This window comes from Ambystoma mexicanum, chromosome 1q, assembly GCF_040938575.1.
Source record: "Ambystoma mexicanum isolate Mex_15411 chromosome 1q, UKY_AmexF1_1, whole genome shotgun sequence".
In the NCBI taxonomy this organism is placed as follows: Eukaryota; Metazoa; Chordata; class Amphibia; order Caudata; family Ambystomatidae; genus Ambystoma; species Ambystoma mexicanum.
Window position 1 is genome coordinate 86,602,856 of NC_090922.1, and position 26,632 is coordinate 86,629,487.

A 26,632-nucleotide genomic window follows, 5' to 3' on the forward strand; every position below is an offset into this window, starting at 1 on the left:
GGAGTACAGGTTTTCACTATCGTTGTTCTAGGACTCCACGCTCAACTCTATTTCCATCCTTGGCTCATGTGACAGGAGGCCATGATTTGGTCTATTCTGCAGCATTTTAAATGTCTTAAATGAATAAAACTTGACACTCTTTCTATTCCTTCTTTGCACCTTAACCAGGGATGATTCAGCTTCTCATGTTCACTGCCTTCATAAGCAAATAACCGGTCTTGGCTGCTTCAGTTTTGATACCAGGCCAGACAACCTCGCCATTTATTTCCAAGATCTCAGCTTATTCTTGCTGCAACACAGTTCTTGCCTTTTCTCTCCAGAGGTCCTGGCTTACTAAATTCATGACCCTGATGTTCAGTTTGTGTACAATGGCAGCTTTGTCTGCAGTCTATTAACTAGATATAGCCAGCTTCTAAGCTTACTTAATCTACTTGCTTTACAGCATCTGTACAGTTATTGAGCGACTTGCATTTTCTGCAGTGCATTCTTCTTTTCGCATTTGAAAGTTTACTCGATTCTTAACTTCGTCATTAGTTTCCGCAAGATCCATACACGTAAGCTCAGTCCCAGGTGCCAGAAGGTGGACTTGACTTTACCTCCCCACCCAATTAGCCCAACATCTCTCATCATCTATGCCTTCTGCCATGAAGAGTGCCTATGGGGGCACACACACAGCTGAAACAATGCTGAGAGAGGAAACCAATCGTCCCATAAACATAAGCTACCGCCTATCCCATCAACTGATGTAAGGAAAGAACAATCTATGGCATATCAAGGTACTAATTGAAAGATAGATAAGTTAGAATCATACCAAAGAACGGTCGGGATGGAAGGGTAAGAGTGATATGTCACTAACACCTTGGCCTCCAAAGTAAACACAGGCAGCAATGGATCACCGACAGGAAATGGATAGGAAGGGAGTGGGTAATTATAAAAATACAACACCAATACCAGAGGAGTGGGGGGCAATACACGCCTCAACCTGGTTCCATGGTATTTACGGGAGATGGTGAACTTAATAAACCTCATGCATAACCTGGTACACAAAGGTTGGAAATAACACAGCTGGGAACTTGCCATGCCATAATTCCCAACAATTAGATGGACAGGAAAGAAAAAGAGAAAGAATATGTCTACTTCATAAGACAACTGGATACATAGAGCAAGAATTATAAGGACTAAGAGACATATAACCCACTACTCCAAAAGCTCAAATTCCTGCATACTTAACTCACACAAAAATCCACACAACCATCCTCTCGCACGGCAAACTGCACGTACTTCACCACACTGGAACAACAAACAACACATAACTCACACCAACAGCACACGAGGACTCACATTGATCCGATATTCACACCCAAACTGAGCGCACAGTGAAAACTGACCAGAAGCTGCCAACAGGACATAGCTTTTCGCTCTTCCCGACTCCCTCTTCACTCGATTAACCCCCCCGCCTTCTTGTTTGCAGATCCGCCTCAGCACCTGGGGACCAATGATGGTGCATGGTACAAATACCTTTAACATTAACATTAACATGACGATTGCCTTTGAACTTGGTCTTGCAGAGTATCCTTGTCTCTGAGAATATATGGGAAGACAGTCTTTCACTATCGTTGTTCTAGGACTCCACGCTCAACTCTATTTCCACCCTTGGCTCATGTGACAGGAGGCCATGATTTAGTCTTTTGTGCAGCATTTTTGAATGTCTTAAATGAATAAAACTTGGCACTCTTGGTGTTCTTTCGTTGCACCTTAACAAGGGATGATTCGGGTTCTCACATTCACTGCCTTCAAGAGCAGATAACTCATCTTGGCTACTTCAGCTTCAACACCAGGCCAGACAGCCTCACCATTCATTTCCACAATCTCATCTTATTCTTGCTGCAACAAAGTTCTTGCCTTTCTCTCCATGGGTCCTGGCTTACTAAATGTATGACACCGATGTGCAGTTTCTATACAATGGCTGCTTCGCCTGCAGTCTATCCACTACATATAGCCAGCTTCTAAAATACCTTAATCTACCTGTGTTACAGCATCTGTAGAGTTATTGAATGGGTGCATTTTCTGCAGTGTTTTGCATATGTGTTAGGCAGAATCATATGCAGTAACCTTTAGGAACACCACACACAATTAAGACTACAAGTGTAAGTAAAAATTCACCTTTGTACAAGCCTGTACTATACAGTAAAGTGGTAGTGATGGCTGAGCAGCCAGACTTATTTCAAGAGTAAAGTGAGCATTATCAGAAGTTACACAAAGCACAGTAATTACTATGGTTCAAACAAACACTAATTCAAGGTTTCTGAGTAAAAGAATATACATTTATTTACAGCATCAGTTATAAAACAGTTCACTAATATAAAGCAGCATACTGTTTGAAGTAGCGTTTCTCTGTTTAATCGCTTCGCGCTCCAACGGCTGCTACTCCAGCATACCTTGCCCCCTCGGCACTGCGAGCAAGGCTCTTGCCGAGGTCTCTACTGCTTCCTGGAGGAGGCGGACCTGACTGCGGTCACGTGACGGATCACGTGACTTTGAAGGTCCTCTTATTCACGGACTGACCGCCCGTGCGCGGTGTTTCATACTGTTTGAAGGAGCGTTTCTCTGTTTAATCGCTTCGCGCTCCAACGGCTGCTACTCCAGCATACCTTGCCCCCTCGGCACTGCGAGCGAGGCTCTTGCAGAGGTCTCTACTGCTTCCTGGAGGAGGCGGACCTGCCTGCGGTCACATGATGGATCACGTGACTTTGCAGGTCCTCTTATTCACGGACTGACCTCCCGTGCGCGGTGTTTCATACTGTTTGAAGGAGCGTTTCTCTGTTTAATCGCTTCGCGCTCCAACGGCTGCTACTCCAGCATACTTTGCCCCATCGGCACTGCGAGCGAGGCTCTTGCCGAGGTCTCTACTGCTTCCTGGAGGTGGCGGACCTGACTGCGGTCATGTGACGGATCACGTGACTTTGAAGGTCCTCTTATTCACGGACTGACCGCCCGTGCGCGGTGTTTCATACTGTTTGAAGGAGCGTTTCTCTGTTTAATCGCTTCGCGCTCCAACGGCTGCTGCTCCAGCATACCTTGCCCCCTCGGCACTGCGAGCGAGGCTCTTGCGGAGGTCTCTACTGCTTCCTGGAGGAGGCGGACCTGACTGGGGTCACGTGACGGATCACGTGACTTTGAAGGTCCTCTTATTCACGGACTGACTGCCCGTGCGTGGTGTTTCATACTGTTTGAAGGAGCGTTTCTCTGTTTAATTGCTTCGCACGCCAACGGCTGCTACTCCAGCATACTTTGCCCACTCGGCACTGCGAGCGAGGCTCTTGCCGAGGTCTCTACTGCTTCCTGGAGGAGGCGGACCTGACTGCGGTCACGTGACGGATCACGTGACTTTGAAGGTCCTCTTATTCACGGACTGACCGCCCGTGCGCGGTGTTTCATACTGTTTGAAGGAGCGTTTCTCTGTTTAATCGCTTCGCGCTCCAACGGCTGCTACTCCAGCATACCTTGCCCCCTCGGCACTGCGAGCGAGGCTCTTGCTGAGGTCTCTACTGCTTCCTGGAGGAGGCGGACCTGACTGCGGTCACGTGACGGATCACGTGACTTTGAAGGTCCTCTTATTCACGGACTGACCGCCCGTGCGCGGTGTTTCAAACTGTTTGAAGGATCGTTTCTCTGTTTAATCGCTTCGTGCTCCAACGGCTGCTACTCCAGCATACTTTGCCCCCTCGGCACTGCGAGCGAGGCTCTTGCCGAGGTCTCTACTGCTTCCTGGAGGAGGCGGACCTGACTGCGGTCACGTGACGGATCACGTGACTTTGAAGGTCCTCTTATTCACGGACTGACCGCCCGTGCGCGGTGTTTCATACTGTTTGAAGGAGCGTTTCTCTGTTTAATCGCTTCGCGCTCCAACGGCTGCTACTCCAGCATACCTTGCCCCCTCGGCACTGTGAGCAAGGCTTTTGCCGAGGTCTCTACTGCTTCCTGGAGGAGGCGGACCTGACTGCGGTCACGTGACGGATCATGTGACTTTGAAGGTCCTCTTATTCACGGACTGACCGCCCTTGCACAGTGTTTCATACTGTTTGAAGGAGCGTTTCTCTGTTTAATCGCTTCGCGCTCCAACGGCTGCTACTCCAGCATACCTTGCCCCCTCGGCACTGCGAGCGAGGCTCTTGCCGAGGTCTCTACTGCTTCCTGGAGGAGGCGGACCTGACTGCGGTCACGTGGCGGATCACGTGACTTTGAAGGTCCTCTTATTCACGGACTAACCACCCTTGCGGCGTTAAGCCCGGTGGGGACAAGCCCTTTGGCTGTTGTGGGGCTCTTTGGCGGATGGTTATAACAGAGAATCCCCCACCTAAGGTACTGTTCAAAACCAACGTTATCAATTATTCCAGGTTTCCGAACCAAGCACTGTGGCGAACTCAGGAATCTTCTAGATATCAAAGCTATTAATATATTAGGTTGTCATTTTATATTTTTAAGACTACATAGTGTTTTTACTCAAGAAAGAAAGTGTTTTTTATATATTATTCTATGTTCACCCTAAAAACAGGCATACCATCAGAGATAACTAGAGACTCAATGATTACTCCATCATCTATCATGCCTAATATACTGGACTCAGCGCTGCTCCCTCAAACCCCCATTAACCAAAACATTCCTACATCACAGGAAAAGACCAAAAGTCGAACTCGCACATAAAAAAAAAACATCACTTTAACCCCAATCAATAAAAATTCAAATGACATTCGCAATTTTTATGTAAAAAAATCACAGGTTTCAATAATCTCTAATTTGACTGATTCTGCTTCTTCTGTACCGATCCCTGCAGATCCTTTACTACCTAATGGTGATGTAAATGATTTGATCCCTATACAAACTCCCAATCCAAATAATGAGGCACCTGCTCCTCTTTTGAGCTCTTCCGTATCAGATCAAACTTTACTAACTGTACCTCATTCGCCGATTAAAATTATTAAACCTATGAAAATCTTCTCCACTGTTTTAGAAGAGTCATCCCTACACTCTGATGTGATGACAAATGAATGCCAAAAAACAGCACAAAATTCACTATTGGAGAATGTTACATTGGCTTCAGTAATTATTGAAGACGTGGGACATGCCTCTAATAACAAGTCTCTTTCATCCCCCTCACAAATTCCTCCTGAATGTAGAGACCTTGAAAGCTGAAGAGTTTCGATCATGACTGATTATGCACAGGCATGTTCCATGGATTCAACAAGACAAGATGAGGAGATCTCTTTTTTGCAACCTACCCCTCGTCGCTGTCAAACTTCTAATAAGAAACGACAATAAATTGTATCTTTACCGAATCCTGTTTTATTAGAAGTTACCTTGGGGGCTATTAAGACAACTATGTCTACTCTATTCAAGCTTTTTAATTCCTTATATCAGAAGCTAGCTGTCCAAACCAACAAGATAAGTCATATAAGTGACTGGATGAGAGACACCTCACTTAAATGTTCTAAAGAGCTTTCTTTAGTAAATCTGGAGCAAAGAATTGTACAGCTTGAATCCAACTGGTCAGCTTATCAAGGTGCAAATGTACACTCAGGACCATCTATTATTCAGCGCATATCACACTTAGAGAGTATGATCCAAGATCCTCTAACAATTACGCCAGCCTTACCAATGTTTGCTAAAATTATTCGACCTATTGAATGTGTTGACAAAGAAGACACAGCAAAACCTAACGAATCTTGGATTAGTATTGATTCTCCTGTGAGAACTGTGGGTCAATCTATACCATGTCAATCTCGTGGAGACATCACCCAAAATGCACAAAAGATAGGAGGATCTTTGTTAAATAATAGAAAAATAAAACTGTTGTCATCCAAAGTTATACAAAGAAATAAAAAAGCTCTATCAGATTTAAAAAAAATACCTCAAATACTTCCTTCGTCAGATGTCACAAAATCTCTTATTCACAGTGCTGTTGGTTCGCCAGTTATAGGCAATGAGATAACTAATACCGACTCTGTCGATATAACCAGCAATACACGTGTAGATGAAGCTTTGCAAGACATCCCTCCTCCCTCTCAGGTTGTTCCCCCTCACAGTATCCCAACAGAAGTTCTCAAGCCATCCCCTAATTATGATCCTTTGAATGAGCTGGTCCTTCTTTTAACATCCAAACCTGATAACATACAGACAAAACAATCTTGCCCGATTGTACAAACAACACTAGCTGTCCAAAATGATGTCGTTTCGACAGGTGCGGGCAAGGTATCTCTCCCTCTCACTCCTATAGCGAAAGTGGAAGACCGTTTAACTGCTTTAAGAACTGCAGTGGATTCCTATTTATTTAATAGAATATCAGAAGTGCTACCTGAAGCTCCACGTGTCTTTGAACATCCCCCTCATATGCATAATGTTAATAAAAACTCGCAAAATGAGGCCAGAGTTTTCAAAAACAGATCAGATAATTGCATGAAAATCATGCCTCTTTCTTCTAATAGTCAGCGCCTTCAAGATCAACCTAAAGATAGAAACAGGAGTAACATGAATATACGCAATGGCAGTAATAAACGCTACATAAATGACGATAGTGCTGCATTTTCAAAGAAACTTAACCAGTATCATACTCTGATCCTGAAATGTCGTGATGGGTCCTTCCCAAAGTATGATTTATGTCGTGCCAGTGTCTTCAACATATTTGGAATATATAGAGGGACTGGAAGCCATTTCCTCATCAGATGTGGACCAAGTTGAGTTTCTTTGTGACAAGAACCTTTCCATCGTTAGGCTTTGGATAAAGTCTGGTATTGTTCGTAATACACTATGGCATGCCAGAATGGAATTGTTTAATCTGGGTTTCTTGTTAGCTCAAGACCCAGCACGCCAGCAATCTGAGGAGACCGATGGTAATAAATCTATTGGTGGCACACATTTTGAACCCTCATGTGCCTGCAATTATTGCATCAACCACTCGTCATCAGATCCCAATGTGGGACCCAATATCTGTTCGTAACCACGAGCAACCATCTCCACCAATACACTTTCACTTGCTAGTTGGAATACCAGAGGTTACTCTCATTTGCAGTGGAATTTAGATAATGGTTTGAATAGTTATGATATTGTGGCCCTACAAGAAACATGGTTATTAAATCCCCCCATATGGGACGATCATGAGATTAGTTTACTGCCAGCAGCGCATGGTGGTAAAGGTAGACCCAGAGCCGGGTTGTTAGTAGCAGTGAAAGTGAGCAGGGGATTGAAAATCTTCCCCTGGCAAACACCAAATAAATTCATCCAATTGGTTAAGATTCTTTTCAACTCACAGACATATGCACTTATTAATCTTTATAGAAACCCGGTAGGCATCACTGATGATAGCTTTTATGATGCCCTTTCCTGTATTTTCGAACTTATCTCAAATCAAATTAATGTCTCTTGAATATTGTTAATGGGTGATTTGAACTTTTCCTGTTTTCATTCGAATAAGAGGAATTGGATTCGAGAAGGTTCAAGATGGAATTCCTTTATGGAAGATCATGGTTTAAAGTTGGTAAATGGTGCAATCACAGGTGATATTCCACCTATGAATACCTGGGAAAGAGGCTCCTCCAAATCTACCATTGACTATATCTTTGTATCTAATTCCATATTTACGAACACTAGCAAATTTGTTATAATCAAACAGACACCCAGTGATCACCACCTCTTAGCCTTATTCTGGGCGGTGGAAAGTGGTGATCACATGAAAACTACAGTGTACTATAAACATACTCTATCTGTTAACAATGGCAGAAATCGATTCAAATGGTCTGCCAACAAATTATTAGCCTTGAATGATGCTATTTTAAAAAATCAAAGCTCACACAAGCCTGGTTCTTATATAGATATCTTAAGCACCTTTGCAAATCTTTTTCCTGCTCGTAGTAAACCAGTTAAAAGACATGCTCATGGCTTTGATCTAGCTCTCTGTGAACGAAAGAAAGCCTGCAGAAGAGAGATCAGAATTTATCAGAAATTACCCATAATTGATCGAATTAAGGCAGTTAAAATTGCTTCTTCGAGATATCGAAACTGGGTTTGAGCAAGGAGAGCTACTTTGTATCAAATAGATAGTGAATGCTTTCTATCAGCTTGCCGTGGTAAAAATTCAGCCTTAATCTGGGAGCTGCTGAATAAATGTAACATCTCATCCCAAGCCCATGTGCAGCTTAACGGCGTATCTGAATCGATGTGGGTTACACATTTTTCATCCTTATACGACGACCCTATGATGAACCACTATACCCACAATAGTAACGTTGTAAACAGTTGATCTTTACATTGTACAAAATTTGCTATTCAAGCCTTCATCAAAGCCTCTTCATCATCTAGAGCGGCAGGCCTGGATTTGCTGACCAATGTAATGCTCAAACGAAACATAACAGAGTGGGCACTAATCTTGAATAATACTTTTCATTATATATTACAAACTAAAAATATTCCGCAATCATGGCGTTCTTCTGTAATCATTCCGGTCTATAAAAAAGGTGATCGAACGAACCCTAAAAATTATCGTCCAATAACGTTACTAGACGTGCCGGGAAAATTTTTTTGTAGACTGGTGCTAAGAGATTTTAATGCTTGGTCAAATAAAGTAAATCAACGTGACCCAGCAAAGACATGATTTGTGGCAGGGCTAGGCACGGGCGTTAATTTAATTACTTTAAATGCTATAAAACAATAAGCAATTCATAAGAAGCAAGCCAGATATTTTGCGTTCGTAGATCTTCATTCCGCATTTGATTCGGTCTCAAGACCAAAACTTATAGATAAGTTAGTCAAAGCGGACTGCCCATCTACTCTTATTGACATTATTTTTGCCCTCCACTCACAAACCAAGGTTTATGTAAGGCTAAACTCTGAAGGGCTTCTATCAACCCCAATTCCAACATATAGAGGGCTGAAACAGGGGTGCATTTTAGCGGCTGCCTTATTCAATTTTTTCATTAATGATGTACGTGACATTTTTTGCAAAGTAATTGCTGATGCTCCTAAATTGAACAATGTAAAAATCTGTGCATTATGCGGACGATCTTGTGTTGGTATCAAAAACTTCAAGTGGTTTACACAATCTCCTGTCAGCTCCATGCTCTTATTTCAAAGAAAATGAATTAGTAGTAAACACGAGTAAAACACAAATTGTTGCGTATGTTCCTAAAGGCTCACGCAAACACTTAATGAACTGACAGATCGAGGGGATCCCCTTAAAGACGGTACCAAATTATGTTTATTTGGGCCTTATCTTTGAGGGCAGCCCAACTTTAGACTCACATCTAAATAAAATTAAGCAGAAGTTAACCACGGCAATTTGTCAGACACGAGTAATCACTTCTAAATATGGTAAATTTTCCATCAAAGCGGCCATTACTTATTGGGACCAGAATGTTGTAGCAACCATCCTTTATGGTCTGGAAACACTAATTGTCCCCCTAGGGTTTCTGAATCTATTAGAAGCCAAGTTTTGGCGTGCAATTTTAAATTTACCTCAATGTATTCCAGGTGTGTTAATAAGATATGAATTGGGAATAATTTCTCTAAGTGCATTATATAACTGGCGCCTATGTGCCTTATTTCGCAAATGTTTATTATCTACATATGGTAACTCTACATTATCCACCATTTCAAGTTACCTGCTCAATTCTACAGAAAAGTTTCCGAAATACTGGTCTACGAAAATATTAACAATCATGGTCCATGCCGACATTTCACTTGAACTTCTTATTGCTCATCCAGAGCTTGCGAAGAAGAAGGTGTATATGATGGACTGGATTGACACCAGAACTCAGTGTCTAACCTATAAAGACTTTGATCCTACAATCTTTGGTCCAAAACGTTTTAAAAACATTGCGTCCTATTTATGCTTAGCACCATCTGCTGCTTTAAGAACTGCCATTCTTCGGTTGAGGTTTAACATCTGGCCCACCCGTGAGGTCAAAACAAGAAGGAAACAAATCTCCTCTGACCTTAACTGGTGTCGGTTCTGTAAAAATGTTATGATTGTAGAATCTCTTCAACACTTAATATTGGAATGTCCAGCACTTAGTACCTTAAGAAAATTGCACTTTGTTAATCATTTTGCATACTTTGCACAACTTGATCCAAAAAATAGATGGGTCGCCTTGGCTGCCACTGAATGTATGAGTATAAGAATTGCAACGATTAATTTTTTACAGGCCTTGAACCTAGAATGATGATGATTGTACAGTATGTTATGAATTTATATGGTTTTCTTAACTAGATTTTATGCTTATGAATTTTTCTAATCTGTATAAATTGAAAAGGTTGATGTAATTTCAACTATATTCAATAAATAAAAAAAATAATAAAATAAAGCAGCAGAAAATCACAATCTTAATACACTACACACCACCCAATGAATTCTGGACAAGTTAAGCTCAAAATGAGGTGTGGGCAAAATGGCACTCCAGCAATTTAAAGGGGAGAGAAAGGACAAGGTTATCAAAAATCAACAACACCAACAAGTGATAGGCAGGGCAATCTAGAAAAGGCTTACTACAACTAGGATTCAAATCAATAGGCCTGGGCCAATGTTAATGGTTCAGAGTCTTTGTAGAGGATCACCCAGTTCAGAGTAGTTTGCAGTTAAGTCTTTGCCAAGAGTTCAAAACGAAATTGGTCGGAGGAAAATGTATTCAAAAGAGAAGAGAAGGACAAGCCTTCGGAGAGGCAAAAGATTTCAAACACTTTCACCGCGATTGGACGGAATGAACGAACGACTGGATTCGAACAGTAACTTAAATTAAGAAGAATGGTGTAGCTGAGGCGGTTGTTCCTGGCAGTTCCTGCAGGCTCACGGTTCCTGAAGCAACTGTCATGGGGACAAGAAGGAGGAAGACTGGAGGGTCCTGCACTGCCAGGGAAGAAGCCAGCATCTGAGCAAAGTGTTGAATAAAGGTGAGCTCCTTAAAAGCACAAATGGACTCTCTCTCACTGGCTATCCGGTTTCCTGTAGCACAGCAAATTCAGCCAGGCTGAAAAGGAGGTCCAGAGGCTTTGTGAGCTGGTTGGTCCCATCAGGCTAAAGGGGAGAAGACTCCTTGTGGATCTCCTCTGTTGTCGAAGTTTCAGGTGATTTGGACCTGCCGCAGGGCTTCACCGGGTGTCCAGTAGTTGCAGCAGTTGTCTTCCTTCAGCTTCTCATTGTCTCTCGATCCAGTGGCGACTCTGCCTTCCCAGTCCCAGAGACCTGCTTTTAAGCAGTTTTCCCCCATCCACAAAGCCTAGCTGTCAATCAGACAGCAGGATAGCTGTCCTGGCAAGATAGTCACCTAGCCAATCACACTAGAGTGGGACTTGGGTCTCCAAGGAGGCCCTGTGCAGGGGCCCTCAAACCCCTCCCTCACATCCTGTCCACCCAGACACTCAGGTGCAGAAGCCCACCAAAGGACGGTGAACAAAGGAACCAAACCTGGTTTGGCGCGCAGAGTAAAACAAGAGAAAGACCTTTACAAAAAGAAATGGTGAATAAACCCAACCGGAACCGAATAAAAATAAAAGGGGCTTAGAGTTTGAGGCTACCACAATAGCCTCTAACGTTACCGAGGCTATTTTCATAGCTTGCGCTAAAATAAAAATGGTAGATACCACTGCCACCAACCAAATCTTAGAGAAAGGGGAACTAAATAATGTTCCATGAGAAACAGACAAAAAGGGATAACTATTAACTCTTCCAGTACTCTATGGAAGATAGTTTGTACTGAGTCTAAAAATTTAAAAAGACTAGTAAAGTCAAAGGCAACTTTACATATTCTGGGAGACAGTATTCAGTCCCAGAATATGGAGGTTTAGAGTGGCAAGTCTAGAAAGACAACCCTGTGTCACTGCAGTAAAGGTGCTGTGTGACACACAGTAAAAAGATGATGCCTATGGAGTAGGTGAGACTCCATAGTCCATGAGCGCAAAATATACAACACACAGCAAAACACATGTAAGAGTGGGAAAAAAAGGCTCACACTCTTACCAGGTGAAAAAAATAAATAATCCTAGAAATCCAGCAAAGCTGTTGAGGGACTCAACAGTTAAGGGAAATTAGCCATTCTGGAGAATTCTCCCTAAAAATATGTGCAATTTTCTTTTCGCATATAAAAGTTTACTCGATTCTTAACTTCTTCATCAGTTTCCGTAAAATGGGCCTCATCATTACTTGGGCGGTAACGGTAACGCTATTAGCGCAGGCGGTATTAGCGCTACCGCCGAACTCCCCGGCGCTAATAGCGCCGGATCACGAGTTCAGCGGTAATGTCAATCCCCATTCCCCATTGAGCCCATTTGGGAATGCCCCACTCCCCATTGGGCTCAATGGGGAAATCCCGGTGTTAATACCACTGACGGATTTCCCGTCGGCGGTAATAGCGCAAATTTTCAGCGGATTTCCCCCCAGCTCAGAGCTGGGGAGAAATCCGCCGAAGTCCTGCTTTGGCGGACCCTTAAATCTGGCAGTAATAGGGCTACCGCCGGATTTAAGGGTTACCGCCAAAGTCGTGATGAGGCCCATTGTCTGCAGTCAGTATTCTCAGTGTGTCACGTTCGTCTCTTGCGACATCCCTTGCTTCTCTTTCACTCTTTTTCATATTCAGAGAGTTCCTCCCTCAGATTGTTGTCTCTTCTGGGATACATTTGATAGGGTTTTCTCAGAGGATACCTTTCTCAAACACTCACTGTGGAATTGGCACAACTGGTGGTGTCACACATGGTGCAGTCTCTGACTTTCAACATATAGGAGCCAGGGGGGCAGGATTTCCTTCAGAGGCATGCAGCTGATCCTCTACATAACCCCCTCTGGTCGAGTCATCGACCACCTCTTAAATTGTTTTCCACATCTTTATATTTTCTTTTGAAGAAGTGTTTCATCGGAGTCCAGATCTTCATCTACCGCCTCAGGGTGGCAGTTGATTGAACATGTTCATCTACACTGCAGGTCATGTATTTGCACTGTCCATTTGGATTACAAAAGAACCGTCTTCCCACATACTTGTTATGATTCTTTGGATATAGGAACTTCATTCCTTCAGGTGCTACGATGCTTGCCTCTATGTATTTTCTGACATCTTCATCAGTCAACTCCTTGGGTCCAAACCCTGATTCGATATCGATCATGATCTTCATTCCTACTGCCTTCTTTGCTGTCTTCTTACATTGTGCAATTATTATCCTGATCACACAGAATCCAAACATCACAATCACCAATATTAATACAGGAAACTTGAAGATGTTTGCCAATCTTTGCAGAATCTACGAGAATATGGAAGCAACCAACTGTCATCCTTAATGTCCTCTGTCTCGTCTTCCATCTTGTTATGCAGGTTCGTTAGCAATGTTATGGCTTCTGTCAAGGTCCCATTCTCGTCATCGTGAGAAGGTATGGATTTGCAACATGATCGCCCAATTCGGGCTCAAACTCCTCCTTCCATCACTGTGATCATATCAAGAACATAACTGTTCTGCAGGGTCATTTGTCGTATGGCCCTCAGCTCTTCTTTGATAGCATTGAATCCCTTTATGGTGGTGTTGGTTGTCTGCAGAAGCTCCAGTTTCATAATATGCAACCACTTGACATCGGCCATTGTCCGGATCGCAGGCATGAATATAGTCATAAATATTGGAACAGTCTGGCTGAACAACCTCTGTTCATAAGGAATGGCAACAGATGCTTCTATTGACTTGGCTGTGAAGTAATTCTCTCTTCTGGTTCGATTGAGAAATTCAAGCTATCATCTTTTTCTCAAATGAGCATCTACTTTTGGCAATTCTCCAATATTCAGGTTACTCTGAGGAATCACTAATGCTGGAACATGGATGAGCACCAAGGAGCATACTCCACCTCAATCCTTGGGCAACTTCATGTAGGCCGTAGGCCCACAAGCCCAATATCGATTCACGAGGACAGCTGTCCCTTCTGCCATCCTGGAAACATCAACTGTAGTTTTGCAGCATTTGTTATGTCCCACACGATTCTTTCTGTGTCTTCGGAAGCACAATGTCACATTCACTAATGGAATCACAACCATTGGACCTGATTCATCTTCTACCCATGTCAGTAGTTTGGCATGTTTAGCCCATGACTTCAAACATCCATTGGTCACTCTCTACACATCTAACCCATATTCTGACTCTTCAGTAGATGAGCTGCACAGGACATCAGTCCTCATTCCCATCCCTTCTTGGACTTCACTCATCCATAGCCTAAGACTTGAGTTAATTCCTAACATCCATGCGATCCAGCCATTTCTGTTACATCAGGGCAATCAGTTCTCTTCATGTCTTCAATGACTACCTCTTACTGTCCTGCTGCAGGATACACAAACATATTGCTCTCCCACCCAGGTTCTCTTTCCATCTGTGTAGTCTTGATATAATCATCCGGGAATGGAAACAACCATTTCGATCTCCATCGTAAAGTGGCCCAACTTCCCTGAAATTGTCCTCTAGCCATAGATGCTGCAAGATGAACGAGGCACCTGGCATTGTGTTCTGGGACCTCTCTGGAGATGAAAGTTCACACCGTATTCATGGCATAGGGGATGAGAGCGCAGACGTAGCAACTCTCCTTAGATTTTTTTCCCCTACTTCCCTCATATGCTGGTATGACATGTTATTACCCACATGTTCTGATTTATCTAGATAGGTATGTATCCCCTCATTATCTTCCTTGGCATCTCTCCTGTGTGCATTAGAAGCCTTGGACCACTCATGAAGTATATAAAAGGAATTTCCCATAGTAGGAGGAAACATAGGGACATCTACCTTAGTGGAAGTACTAACATGATAGAGACTGTGAAAAATGAGGAACAGGAAGACAAAAAGAGTAATCGTACAAGCATATATTATGCACAAAAACATAGGCATCCACTTCTCATGCCATCCTGGTACTTGTTGCACGTGTTCATTCTCTAGAACTGTACCGGCTTCTACATTTATCAACTTTAATACAATCATCACATATCTTTATACCTGTAACTGTAAAATCTGCTCAATTATTGCGATGAGGAGCCTTCATATGACTGGGCCATTTTTCGAATCCTGTAAAAAAGTGCAGATATCAACGTTTCTTCTGACAAGAGCAGGATAAGCTTGAAATATAAACACAAAGACAGCAAGCACAAGTTGATGAACATCACTGTCGGTAAGTGCCACATGTTTAACTGCTTAGAATAGGTATTCTCCACGAAATGAATCTGGATACTAATCTAATTTCCAATTTCTGATCAAGAACTGACATTTAGGCATAACTTTGATACTTCAATGTGTAGTTCTGTTCATTTTCAAAATTCCTTAAATTTGCTGCAAGTCTTTTCACTCACTGCTAAAAAATGTATATGGAGTGTTCATTTGAATTTCAGTTCAAATGCAAAATCTGCATTAAGAGCTGATTGCTTTATCGTCCTTCTTCGTCATCGATTGAGTATGCACATGCTGATATTCTTCTTCTTGTCTTGCTTCTGAATCGGCAACGGTGGGAGGGCGGGTCTCCCCTTTATAGGCTTTTACATCCCCTAAGTGAAGCAACGCTCACCTCCCTTGGACTGTCACAGCTGTTCTTAATGCAAAAGGGTTCATTAAAACGTGGCTCATGCCACCTTCTAGTAAAGTTTTTAATGACAACTAGGTCTCCAACATATAACTTAGGTGCCAATAATAGTTGACTTGGCTTGGTTGTGGAATTGTCTTCTTCTGTGTACTGTGTACTGAGACCAACCCCCCTTGCACTTGACTTGATCTGAAATGATCTGAAATGAGAGAAATGCGAGAGGTCATATATGTCAACCATGCATTTCATCACCTAAAGTTTTAGCTAAACTCCAGGCATTACTTCTACTTCTAGATGGGGGAGTGGGAGGCATTCTCATTCGACGCCCTGTCACTAGTTTATGAGGCGTGTGGTGATGGTCTGATCCTGGCTGATTACAAAGTACATATATAAAGCTAGTGGTAGGCAATATAGCCATCCCTTCTTGGCAATCCTTTCTTTAAGGAGGCTGTTGAGTTTCACACATATCCCATTCGCTTGCGGGTGATAAGCAGAAGAAAACTTATGTTTAATGTTCAATAGAAGCCCTATTTGTTCAAATAGCTCATTAACCAAATCTGGCCCATTGTCGGATCTAAGTACTTCACACACACCCCATCTTGGGAAGACTTTGTGCACCAAAAACTTTACTGTGCAAGTGGCATCAGCGTGTGTACACAGACCTGCCTCAATCCACCTGGAAAAGGGGCACAACACCACTAATAGATACCTATATTCATTTCACACCTGCAGCATATTGACATAATTGATATGTAAATGCTGAAACTGACCATTCGGTCAAGGTATTACCCCTCTAATTGTTATCAGTGTATGCCTAGCAGTTAACCTTTGACACATGATGCAGTTTACCATAAATAGTGCAACGTTCTCCAACAAATTCAGAATGAACCAGTCTTCTGCAATTATACTTGCAAGACTTTCCCTAGTTACATGCGTGGGGTAATGCAGCTGTTCAAGCACTCTTTATTAATAAAGAGAATTTGCCCTCCCGCTGAGCATTCTCATTCACTCGGGGTATATCATTATAAAATTCAACATAATTAGCACAGTAGTGCACATGATCGCCTTATTCTATTGGTTCAGCTATACACGTGCCAGGATTCACTATTTTACATCTTACAATTTTAATTGTTGGGTTTGAAATCATGAACTCATATGCTGAAGCTCTATGGGATGTCAATGTACCATTGGGTTTCTCTAAAATGGCAGAGGATTCTCCATGGAGAGAGTCATAGAGCAGCCCATAACAATACTTTTAGACTTCTCAATGCCAAAGCGGCAGTTGCCAATGACTGGTCGCAAGGGAAGTTTCCTTTAATAAGTGAATCTAAAATCCCACTGTAATATGCTAAAGGTTTATACCCCAATGTATTTCAATGTGTAACCACTGCTGAAATGACTGTCCCATTTGTGTGCAAAAACAAATAAAATTCCTCAGCATAATTGGGAATTTTTCTAAACAGGCACTGTAAAAATTGCTTTTTCAGTTATTCAAACCCTTCCTCCATTTCTTCAGTCCATACTATTTTAACTTTTTCCACCTGTGTTTTCTTTAAAGCTTTCAGAAGTGGTATTGTATACGTACTATAATCAAACACCCATGCTCTGACATAGTTACATAACCCCAAGAACCTTCGCATCTACCTCACTGTTTTTGGTTTTGGCATTTACATAATCACCTCAGCTCTTTCAGGCGTCTCTTTCTTTCCTTCATGCGAAATCAATTGACCTATGTATAACACGTTGTCTGCTAAAATAGTCATTAACTGAACAGAATCTTGTCTGCACTCATCTTCTGTGGTGCAACAAATTAAAATGTCATGAATGTATTGTATCACTGCATTCTTAAGATCAATATTGTCTAAATCCATCTGTAGGAATTAATCACCCTGAAATATCGAGCTTCCATCGGGATACCGCACAGTATCATCGCCGGATTAGGAACTAAAGGAAACTGCATCTACAATCTGGTTAATTGGTCTCATTGGTCTCATATCTTGTATAAATCTCCATAATCAGATACACTGCAGTGTTACACAACGATTCCGATGGCACCAGAATTCCTTGTTTCATCAGTGCTGAGATAGTCTGCAATATACCCTCATCAGCTTCTCGAGACATGGGGTACTGGTTTGCTCAAGGTAAAATTGTTCCAGGCTCCCCTATTCCATTCAACAAACCTACATCATAAGGGCCTGTGGTCTTCAAGTCTTCCTGAAAAAATGCTGGACGTTGCCGCACTATCGCCATTCGCTGTGTGACTTTCCTCTTTTCTACTCTTATCCAATATGCTCATAATGAACACCAGTTCATTGTCTGTTTGGTCTTCCCTGAACAGGTCTTCTCTGAACATGTCATCATCAGTGATGTCAGTCAATCTGTACCCTTACTCAAGAGCTATTACTGTCCCCCATGGTCTACCCTCATCATCTGCTCCCTCAAGCATTGCCATTTCCTTTCGTACTATGGCTGCTTCCAATTCTACAGGGATAGTCTGTCCCCCCTTTTCATCCAAAGGTATTCCCGGACTAAACAAGAACTCGTCAGGTATCCTCACATTTTTTCCCACTAAGCCAGGTAGCCATGTGAATAGAATACTCTCTCCATATAGAAACAACTCTGGACCTACTGGAATGCCTTGCAGAGCTACTTGCCCTGTAAATGCCAGTATAAATTCTCCCATGTTTAAATAGTGTATTCCTGGAGTGGAGCGCACTGTCCCTTTATCAGTAAATGAAATTGTCATGTTACGTTTTGTCATTAAACCTCTTCCCAAATTGTTAACAGGTGCCTGTCGTGAATATAACAAAGGAACAGACATGTCACACTCTCCTATAGAGACTGGTAATTCATTAGTAAAATGAACTCGACTCATAGCTCCAGAGAACCCTTGAGCATCCATGGCAATTCCTGACATTGGATATATTCCCTCTCGTATACATGAACAAATAGATCCAGTGTCTACTAGAAAAGAAAAGATTTGCCTCCTATCATGACTTCGACACTTGGTTCCTCTTGGGGGTCTGGTGTCACAGATAGTACTGTACACATCAAGCCACCCTGTGAGCTGTCCTATTGGGGATACATGCTCATCCCTGTCCCTGTAAAAGGATTTCCTCCTACCACAGTGACACCTCCTATTCTGGGTATCAGCACTTTCAGTCCTGTGTTTTCATACTGTTGTGTCTGCATGGGCTTGTTACGACTGCCCTTGTGGTGGATCCATTTGCACTCCGTTCTTGCTGTTGCACCTGCTGCACTTGCAGCGCTTTTGTCTGATACAATGTCTGATCTTGATCATACCCTTCTCTGGTCTGTGTAATATATGGTGGAGGATAAGCTGCCCCCCTATTGATAATTGACCATTCTGTACATTCCCTTGGCTCCCACATACACGTGCAATGGGCCCTGTCATTCCACAAGTCCAACATACCGGGGTTGTCCTTCTGACATGCCCTCCTTGAGTACTATAGTTCCTATTCTATTTATCTTGAAACCCACCTTGATTATTGAAATTCTTTTCTTCCTCTATAGCCTATACCTCTGCCTCATGGCACAAACCCATATCCACTTTGGTCAAAGGGTGCAAGTTACTTGCCTGCGATGTACCCCCTGCTTCCTGCATTCCCAATCCTACCTTCACTTGTCAATACCGCCTTTTCTATGGCAAATTTTGAAAGAAAATGATGAACTAACTTGGCTTCCTCAATTTTCCTATTCTCATCTTCTTAATTTTCTCTTATAATAACTGGCAATGGTGTACTATTGTTAACTATACAAAAACTAACAAAAAGGTGTGGGCGGGCACTGCTGGTTAATTCAAGTTGAACTATATTGTTAACTATATCTCAGCCCAAGGCTTTGCTTCCATCTCTACTTGTTTCTTCATCTGTCTCTGTACTGGATCAGACAACCCCTGACATACATGTGGTAAAATAATGCCATTGTGTTTTCCCATGGCTCGTGAGTTTCAAGTTGCCATTTCTCCAGAATATCCTGAATGTAAGCAATATGGTCTTCATATTCCTTCATAATTTCAACCATATCTGATGTGTCAGGATACTGTACCCTAAGCGCTCTCAAAACATCTGCTCTACAATTATTAAACATCCCCCCATCATGCGCTGTATTCTGTGCGGTCACACTTGAATACCCTGCTCTTCTCTATAGGTCATCAGCTCTCCCCCATGAATAGCTGCCAGGAGACCTTTTATGTCCCCTATGGCCAACGTATTTCCTCCTGTCATTTTTTCTAATTTGTATATTCATTTCCCAGTGCCCGAAGTCAAACACCTTGAATTATGCTTGTCCATCTGCGGCCATGGAATATACTGTGGTCTTGCTCCCTCTTTTTCCAACCAGGGAAACTTCGTAAACCGTGCCCCACAGACAGATGCTACTATTAGTCTATCCTTGGCAGGGATGATGGTCCCTGCCTGCCTTTTTGTAGGTAACAACCTTAACCTGCTCACATATGGCGGCAATTCTCCCTTCTCACTGTACGATCGTCTTTTGGGACGCACAGGATATGCTATGGGATCTGGCCTCCTATCCTTAGCTTGTTCCAAATCAGACCATTTCACTTCTTTGTCCGTTCACAAGCTTTCTTCAGGAGCACATGCACTCCCTCCTCCTACCTCGAGGGTAGACTCTCTTTCCTCATATGACATGTCTTGTCCCCAATTAGTATGACTATCATCCCCTACACCCTTATCCAGATTCAATCTACTTAAAGACAATGCTCGATGTTCATCACTGAACAAGCTTCCCTCTCCTCTTCGTGATTGAGGCATTAGGGATCGATCATCGTTCCCTCATGTTTCACACTCACTATTTCCTCTCAACTGATGATAGACCTTATAGATCGTTTCTCTGATGCTTTCCGCAGCAAATCTTTCTTCATCTAACACAACTGTAGATGGCCCTGATGTTGCTTCCTTTCTCAGAAGGAACTCTTCTATTCTATCCCATCGTATTTCTGGGCTTGGCCCTACTGGTTCTTTACGAGGGAGACTGGTAGCAAGACCTTGTTGCCTTCTCTTACATTCCACTTCTTCGTCTATCGGTCTTCGCTTTCTCGCATCACTTCTAATTCTTTCTTCCTCTTGCCTTCGTTCTTCCTTCATTTCTCCTCTTCCCTTTGTCTCTGTAATCTTGTGTCCCTTAGTCTTTGTGCTTTCTCCTCTTCTTTCTTTCTTTCTTTCTTTCTTTCTTTCTTTCTTTCTTTCTTTCTTTCTTTCTTTCTTTCTTTCTTTCTTTCTTTCTTTCTTTCTTTCTTTCTTTCTTTCTTTCTTTCTTTCTTTCTTTCCTGTCTATCTCTTTCTTCTATCACTCTCTGCCTATTGTCATACTTTCTTTGTTCTTCTGCCTGTTCTTCTTTTTTCTCTTGCTCCCCCTGGCATATCTGTTCTTGTTGCTCTCTGCTCTTCCTTTTCTGCTTGTCTTCTTTCAATCTCTTCCCTCGTTCTTTATTCTTTCTTTCTTGTTTGTCCTTATCTTCTCTTTGCCTAACTTCCTTTATGCTTTTCCCATCTATTTTAAGTAATATCTGTCCTCAGATCCATTCGTTCTGCACGAGCGCTATCTCATCAGCTTTATTCTTCTCTCCTTTCCATCTCTTAATTTCCCTGTCTATTTCTATTGACAATTTTGACTGCACACTCCTTTCTTCTTTGTCTTGTATGATCTTATAAATCTATTCTTTTCTCTTGTTCACCTCTAGACTATCGTCACTATTGTAAGCTGGGGGTTTGTACATCGGATTACTATACCCGGTTGCCACTTTCAACTCTATTAAAGGGTACAACCCTATTTCTTCTGTGCTAGCGCCTTTTACTTCAGGTGAAGTAAGGAGAGCTAAAGGCACAACACCTTCCTCCTTTCACTGACTAAGCATCCACTCCTCAGGTGGAGGGTCTTCCCTTTCTTCCTGGTACATTTTCCAGAGCTCTAAAATTGCTAATCTTCTCTCTAATTTCTTCCTCGTTTACACGGCGTATATGTGGTCATGTGTTGCAATACCGCTTTTGACAATGATCCCCCTTGTGGCCATGGCATGAACATTTTATCTGCCGTGCCTTTCACCAATTCTGCAGTATACTGTTTGAGCTTGGGCATTTGCTTTAGGAATGCTTTACATAAGTGCATTAGGGGAGTAGCTCCCATAATGACACAAGTCTCAATTGACTGTCCATACTTACCAGATTTATGAAATAACATATATGCTTTTGTTTAAATCACCACTTTTTCAACGCTTTTACAACAAATATGAGCATGCACCATCAATCGCTGCTCAAGCCTCCAATTTCTTGATTAGCTGTCTCTATCTTTTGATTGGCACAAATCACTTCACTATGCTCAATCACTATTGCTTCTCCACTTTTTCAATTACTTCAAAACTTCTATTGCTCTTCGATATTTATACTCATCAAACAACATACAGAGTAGTTGACATTACACATTAATAAACACTGTTATCACCTTTTTCTCTCTCGCCTTTACTTCATACCCTGTACAGGGTTTGAGACGTCACCTTATGTAAACCTGTTTACGTGTTACATGTTTCTGTTCTACCCCTGTTGGGATTTGAAACGTCTCCTTCTGAAACTCCCTTAAGCCAGGACTCTAGGTGCTACCTTTTCTTCATACACTATTTCCTGTTACTTAAAAATGATCACAATCCCATCCTCTTCATTTGCTGTTCCCCTTAGTCTACTTACCATTCATTCGTAATCTACTCGAGGCCTTCAGTATCGACTCCTCTTACAATCCAACCACTTCACCTTTCGTCCGCAGAGTGCCCGTGGAAACCGGGCTTGGATTTAATCAAAGGGGTGCCTGCTCACCATCTCGATTCTTCTTGCAAGTTCATTTCTACCGGCCGCTCTCTACAGGAAACCCTGCGATCTTCCGGCTAATGGTGGAGGATATTTGATTGTTCAAAAATCTGGAGACAAACTAATTTGGGTCTTTTCCAACCATCCACAACGCTACCATGTGAGCATATGGCACTTTGGATATCATGCATTCAATGGATGGGGATGCAGAATAACTCTGACACCAAATAATCGGACCAACTCAAAAAGATGGCAAAAGTGCTATTTTATTAACAATTATCTAAAACAGGTTACAACGGACATCAAGGGACGTTTGCTTGAGCTCTCAGTGCATTTCTCAGAAAAACATCCTTATATGCACAAAATATGTCAGCAGTGATGGCAAATAAGAAAAAGCTATGAGGGATTGTGATACATTTAAAGAGAACATCTAAGTATACTTTCTATAAGGTCTGGGATTGTGATTGACTATCTTCTGTCAGGTTGGCAATTATGCCTACCTCTAAAAACATGTCATCTTCAACACTATTCAGTACACAGTTTATCATTGGTCTTCAAACTATAAGGCCATTTATTATACAGCCCTTTATAATTGGTTGGGCCACTCGACCATGTCTGGAACATGCGGTTCACTTAGCAGCACGTAAGCTTAGACCCAGGAGCCTGGAGGTGGACTTGACTTTACCTCCCCACCAAATTAGCCCAACATCTCTAATCACCCATGCCTTCTGCCATGAATATTGTCGTTGAACTTGGCCTTGCAAAGTATCCTTGTCTCTGGGAACATATGGGAGTACAGGCTTTTACTATCATTGTTCTAGGACTCCACGCTCAACTCTATTTCCATCCTTGGCTCGCGTGACAGGAGACCACAATTTTGGTCTATTCTGCAGCATTTTAAATGTCTTAAATGAATAAAACTTGGCACTCTTGGTATTCCTTCTTTGTACCTTAGGCACAGATGATTCAGCTTCTCACGGTCACTGTCTTCAACAGAAGATAACAGATCTCGACTGCTTCAACTTTGATACCAGGCCAGACAGCCTCGCCATTCATTTCCACAATCTCAGCTTATTCTTGCTGCAACACAGTTCTTGCCTTTTCTCTCAATGGGTCCTGTCTTACTAAATTCATAACACTGATGTCCACATTCTATACAATGGAGGCTTCACATGCAGTTTATTCACTACACATATCCAACTTCTAAGATTACTTAATCTACTTGTGTTACTGCATCCATACAGTTATTGAATGGCTTGCATTTTCTGCAGTGTTTTCCACGCACGCAATCTTTTTTCACATATGAAAGTTTACTTGATTCTTAACTTCGTCATCAGTTTCCACAAGATCCATACATTGTCTTCAGTCAGTATCCTCAGTGCGTCACGTTCGTCTCTTGTGACGTCACTGGCTTCTCTTTGACTCTTTTTCACATTCCTTCAGGGAGTTCCTCCCTCAGAATGTCGTCTCTTCTAGGATACATTTAATAGGGTTTTCTCAGAGGATACCTTTTCTCAAACACTTGCTGCCGAATTGGCACAACTGCTGGTGTCACACATGGCGCAGTCCCGGACTTCCAAAGGCTAAGAGGCCGGGGGCGGGATTTCCTGGAGTGGCATGCAGCTGCTCCTCTACAGATGTATTAGTTGGGCAATTCTGACACATCAGGTGTTGTGGCAGTTCCTGATCTAGAACAATTCTTTTGGAAGCTCAAGCCAGATTTTGTCTTTGTGGTCTTCTTCACCGGGTATACTACCTCATTTAGATATTCATTGCTATCACTTCTATTAGACAGTTATAGTCTTTTTTATTTTATTATGTTTGAGTACCTTACACAAATAAGAATGAGAACAATTTCATTCATGTTTCCAATTACATTTTACAAAATACAAAAGCCAGATGTAAATGTCCAAATTATCAACAACAAAATCTTTCAAGTTATTGCACAAATCATCTTTCACAAAAACTAAGCATAAAATACTCAATACATAATGTATGAGAGAGGTGCACCATACTATTACATTCTAGTGAACTAAGAGGAAGTTATCCTGGGTCTACCACTGCTTGCAAGTCTTCAGAAATGTGTGCAAGAAACATTGACAAAGCCAATGTAGTTGATATATGAGTACCCATCATGAGCCTATTACAAAGGCTAACTGACATGACTTCTGATGTAGAATGGACATAAGGACCCAGAAATTGAAGCCTAAGTTTAGTAAGGCTAGTATATTCCATTAATATGTAATATCATGACTCCAAGGGTGCATTTCTGCAAAGTCTTTTGGAATCCGTAATTTAGGTCCAATCGCCTCAAGTGTTAGTAAACAGTTAAATTTAATTTTGAATACCAAGTGCGTAGTATTTTAGATGAAATGTACGTATATGGGGTCTGATATCATTTGGTGGAAGTATAATAATGGCCATTATTCCCATACAGTTTTAGTCTTTGCAAATCATTGAGATCCGATATCTTGTCCCACCTTTTAATGTTTGTTTTTATCACTACCTGTGAATCTAAGAAAGAAATGTCTGAAAGCACCATAAATTCAAGCACTGTTTATGGAATTTAGAAATTAATCAGTTGGACCCATTCTCAAGCATTTCAGAGAGGGGGAACGCAAGTAAATATTTCTCAGAATTCAATACTTTTCTGTACAAGAGAATGGCTTTCTTCATATAACTTGCCCACCAAGGCAGCAAACCCAACTCTAGCCGAATGCAACTAATAGGTACACATCTCGGCAGTCCCAGGACCTCCTTCAAAATATAGCCCTCAAGACCATCCAGGTACTTTCTCGATGAAAGCAAAGTGAGTTCCGAACCATACAAACATGTAAGGGTACCCTTCAGACAACAATTATAGTCATATTCCAGAAGGTTGTAAATTGGGTCTGGTGAGGACCATTTATTTTGCTTAGGCTAAGGAATTGTTAGGTTTTTTGCATTTCAGTAAAATCCGATTTAAGCAGACTTCTGAAATAATATTCCCTTCTAGGGGTTTTCCGAAAATGTCCACTAGATGACAGCGCTGATCTTGCTACATATAGATTCCTGCATTCATGCAAAAATTAAAAGCAACATCAACACCACCATCCAGTGGACAGTTTCAAACATTTCAGTACCTTAATGTGCAGCGATTTGGAGTTAATTATTCAATTACAGAAGCTAAAGGGCTCAGGAAACAAAAGATCTGAATGGACTACTTGTTCAAATGGCTCCTTGTATACCAATGCTCCTCCATCAAACACTAAGCCCTTCGAGTTCCTTTGGGGAAAGGAACCAAGGAAAGATTACTTTGATTCCCAAAATGCAATGTTTTCAGAAAAATTTGATTTGCTAGTCTGGGTAAATAATAAATAAACTATATCTGTGATTTGAATTCTCCAATTCCCATCCCATTAAATATCCAGCACTTGATGTAGGGTTCCTGAATTATTTAAGAGGGAATGAAATACCCCTGTCATGTCACATTTTGTATATTTTACCTATCTATAAGAAGGGTGATGAGCTGAATCCATTGAATGATCAGGCAATTGCTTTAATGGATGTTGCGAGTAAAATTCTAACTTCATTGATTCTACAACATTTAAATGTCTGGTTATCCAAAGCGGAACAACTTAAAAGACAACGAATGGCCCTCTGAACCTGGAGGTCTACTTCTCTGTATGGTCTAGTACTGCACTCACGAGCTATGAAGAAAGATTCATCGCCTGCCTATCTAGCATGTCTTGACTTGAGTGCAGCTTTTGATAAACTGGCAAGGGCTATTCTGTGGCAAAAAATACAAAACTGCGCATTCCGCTAGCCCACTCCAAAATGATGATGATGTTCCATGATAATTCCAAAATAAGGATTACGTTTACCAGGTTTGAATATTTTGCAGATAAATAAATACAATTGGTCTTAGACAAGGGTATGTTTGGCTCCCACCCTGCTCAACCTTTATCTTTTGGAATTAAGCATCTTCATCAATAAATCTATTTCCTTTCCTGTGAAAATTGGCAATATCTTGGCTGTCATTTGATGATGATATCATCATTATGGATAGGATTCCAAGCGTTTTCTGAGTATGCAAAAAATCAATTTGGCAATGTGACTCTGATTTAGGCACTGAATTATTGTGGGATAGATTTGTTTCAACAGACCAACAGTCACTGTTGATAAAGTTGGGCCATGACCTTGTAGACTTGCAAAGTGAAAGCTAAAATCTAACTCAGTAATGGGAAGA